Genomic DNA, 3,754 nt, shown 5'->3' on the forward strand with positions numbered 1-3,754 from the left:
CCCGACAGCGCATCATGTCTCATTAATGCTTCAACCACTCCCGCAATCCCAGCCGGACGATGGCTCAATGCCACAGAATGACCGATGGGACCCGAGGTCGCATCAGTGCCACACCGGCTGGGACAGGGCACGGCGGGGATTACCGGCCACTGTGTCCTAACGCTGTGTCCATGATCAGTGCCATACCAGCTGGGACAGGGTACGATGGGGATTACCAACCACTGTGTCCTAACGCTGTGCCCACGATCAGCCGCCCACTCGAGGCCTCGGCACTGTACACCAAGGTCTCAGCTATCTTGGGGTTCGCGCCTGTCGAGACCCCTCCGCTACGGTGCAGCCTCGGCACCAACCAAGTCTCGGCCTCACACACAATCCGTCCACAGTGGTTTGCATGTTCACTGCCGTACCCACTCCGAGGCAGTCTCAGGGCTCCCACGACGCACAGGATCGGATGGGACGACCATGCCGCCCCAGTGCTCCAAGGACGGACCACTCCGACGACCACGCCGCCACAGGAATAGGCTACAGGGCCCAGACACGCCGCCTCTGTTCACACGACACCGTATAGTTAGCTCATATACCGTCCTTGTCCTCCCTTCAGGCTATAAAAGGAGAGGACTTGGGCCGTTTTAGAGAGGAGAGAAGACCCGGTAACACATTGTGACACACGCACACATCCCAGCTGCCTGAGAGCAACGTCTCAAGTGGCCCACACGACACCTTGCCGAGTCCTGGGACTAGCTCCCTCTCTCACCTAGCTTGTAACCCCCTACTACAAGCACTTCGGTGCAAGGAATACAAGATCAATCTCTCAGACTGGATGTAGGGCATCGATTGCCTGAACCAGTATAAACCTTGTGTCTCTTTGCATCACCATCCAGGATTGGGAACACGCAGAACAAATTCACTGGTTGGTTGAGGACCCCCCGGTCCGAAACACCGACAGAAAGCTCCTCTAGAGGCTTGATCATGGGTTTACACAGAATCCTCGCTAAGACCCATATAAAAATGTTGAAGGAGCATCGGGTCTGAAATAGCAAGGTCTAGGCCAGTGGTAATAAGATCATTAATACATTCCCATGATGTGGCAAGAGATTCTTTTTCTAGTTATCTAAAAGGTAGAGCCTCTTTTCGAAGGCTAACTACTTTAGAGATGGAAAAGAAACGTAAACAAAATTTAGAGTATAATGTTTTCCAATCTCCTTGCATACTTTCTACGGTTTGACTATACCATTGTTTAGCTCTTCCCGTCAAAGAGAATGGAGACAACTTCCATCTTAAGGTTTCGTCAAACATGCCCAGGATACGCAAGCATGTGCTGGTCTGTTCAAACTCTCGTAGGTGTGAGTGTGGGTTTTTATCGCCTTCTTTCGAGAAGGATTATTTCCGAATCAATTTTACAAAACACGGGCGTAGCTCATAGCCAGGTGTTAGGATAGGCTCTAAAGATTTCGGTGGCTTTAGGCTTGCGCTCTTGGGTTTAGCATATTGATAGATAGGAGTGGAATCCATAGTGAAAAGGAAAAGAATAAAATAAGATAAAAAATAAAAGATACAAAGTTAAGCTAGGTTCGTAGTTAATTCAGCAATAGTTTTGTCAGCAACAGCACCAGAAAGCTTGTCGGTATTTATTAATGCACACAGATAAATTCACTAGCGCATGGATACTGCTGTAGCTTTCACCCAGAAGTAGTCCAAGTATCGTATCCATAGAGAAATGTATGAGACTAACTACGGTCTAACTTAACTAAAGGTAGCAACAAGGTTAGGATAAACAGGAGCATAGAGAGGATTACTAAGGTTCTCTAGTTCTGACATGGGTAAGCTATGTCTTCTACTATTCAACTGGGGACATTACTTAAAGAAAGACACTAGCAGAGGATGCTTTCCGTAGTAACCGGGTTCTACTTGGCCTATAAACGGGAGGTGGACTACAAAGGATTCAATGAGGATATAAGAGTCATCCTCGCGAGCTACCACCGATCCAGAATGTAGGGTGCATCCATGATTAATCTAAGTCTAAGAACCATGCTTACACTTACGATTAATATTTTACTCCATGTAGAATAGGAATAAAGCACTCAAAAAAGTCGTGAACCTGAAGAACAATATAGACAAGATGCTTACTTGCATCAGAAGTTGATTACTAGGGAAATCTCAAATGCAAGCTCAGATGGAACTTGGATCTACCAAGGTATAAGCCGTAGAGAGAGCACCGATAGGCCGGCACCTCTTCCAAACTCTTCCCTCACTCTCCATCTTATTATTTCTATTTATAAGACTAAATCCTATGGAAGACTAATTTTCTCTTGATAGCTGGCTCGATCCTGAAGATATGAATTAGGGTTTCAGGGATGACTCTAGGGAGGAGGTAGGCGGTGCCTTATATAGGGGAGATGGAGTAGGGGGGCAAGGCATTGCCACATCATCGATCTGTGTCAACTTCCTTTGATCACTATTGGATGAACCGACTTAAAAGGACGACGTAGATGTAATTTAGGAGACGGTGGGGAACCAACATTCTAATCGAAGACTGACGGGAGGGGCCCACAGGCCGGCCGGCCTGTAGGTGGGGCCAGCCAGCCCCACATGGCAGCCCCTCGGGGTCTCCTTCGGTGGGTTGTCTTCCAGAGTGTTCTAGAGTCTTCCCATATCAGTTTCGTTGCGAATAAATGTGATTTGCTTTGACGAATAGGTCTTCCTGACGGTTTTATGGATAAATCCTGTTGCAAACACAGATTTACCAAAACTCATGGAATTTATTAGTTTAAATCCCTAAACCTATATTTGGTGATAAAATTAAATATATATACAGGTTATGTTGACGGTTTATAATTGATATTAGCGACCGTTAACCGTCGGTGAAGGTGCCACCGTCCGATCTGCATCAGCATCTGGGGGAGCTCCTCACGTCCAAGCAAGGCGCAGATGTCACGTTCCATGTTGGCGGTGAGACGTTCAGAGCGCACAGGTATATTCTCGTGTCCCTGTCGGCGGTCTTCCAGGCAGAGCTCCTTGGACCAATGAGAGAAAGCCATGCTGCGGCTGTCGTCCAGATACAAGACATGGAGGCGCAAGTGTTTCAAGCCCTTCTAGAGTTCGTGTACACCGATGCCTTGCCTCAGGACATGACGCGGGAGGAGGAAGCTGTGATCTGTCAGCATCTGCTTGTTGCGGCGGACAGATACAACATGGAGAGGCTGAAGCTGGTGTGCGAGGACAGGCTCTGCAGGCATAACAACGTGGCCTCCGTGGCTATCATATTGGCTTTGGCCGAGCAGCACCGGTGTCATGGCCTCAAGGAGGCATGCCTCCAGTTCCTTGAGTCCCCGGCTGTTTCTCAATGCCGTCGCAGCAGCCGAAGGCTTTGATCATTTGGCTAATACCTGCCATTCTGTTTTGAAAGATCTAATCTTTAATCTCACCGACTGTCGTCTATCTCTGGGGAAAACAAGTTAGTCGATCAGAAAGGCGAACTTGCTAGAAGCAAACAATAAAGTTCAGGCAATAGGTTTTTTCTTCTGTTTGTTAATTGTAGAGTGCGTAAAACTTTTCTTCAGTATAAGAAATTGCATGGATGGATGTTTTTCACGTAGCTCTGGTCAGGACGCACCGCATTATAAATTTATAATGCCTCCAGAAGTTCTGCCTGTATTATTTCGTCTTTGAAAATCTCTCAAAGATCTCAAGTCAGCTACTGCCGTTGCCAATGATTTTTTTCTAACACATCATTTGTTTAAGGAAAGACTAGCGC

General features: G+C 47.3%; 1 pseudogene; it reads left to right on the forward strand.

Moving 5' to 3' along the window:
* The first annotated feature begins 2,855 nt into the window (after positions 1-2,855).
* Positions 2,856-3,459, forward strand: LOC136536678 (BTB/POZ and MATH domain-containing protein 2-like; annotated as a pseudogene).
* Positions 3,460-3,754: the final 295 nt, after the last annotated feature.

The sequence above is a fragment of the Miscanthus floridulus genome, chromosome 2, assembly GCF_019320115.1.
Source record: "Miscanthus floridulus cultivar M001 chromosome 2, ASM1932011v1, whole genome shotgun sequence".
In the NCBI taxonomy this organism is placed as follows: Eukaryota; Viridiplantae; Streptophyta; class Magnoliopsida; order Poales; family Poaceae; genus Miscanthus; species Miscanthus floridulus.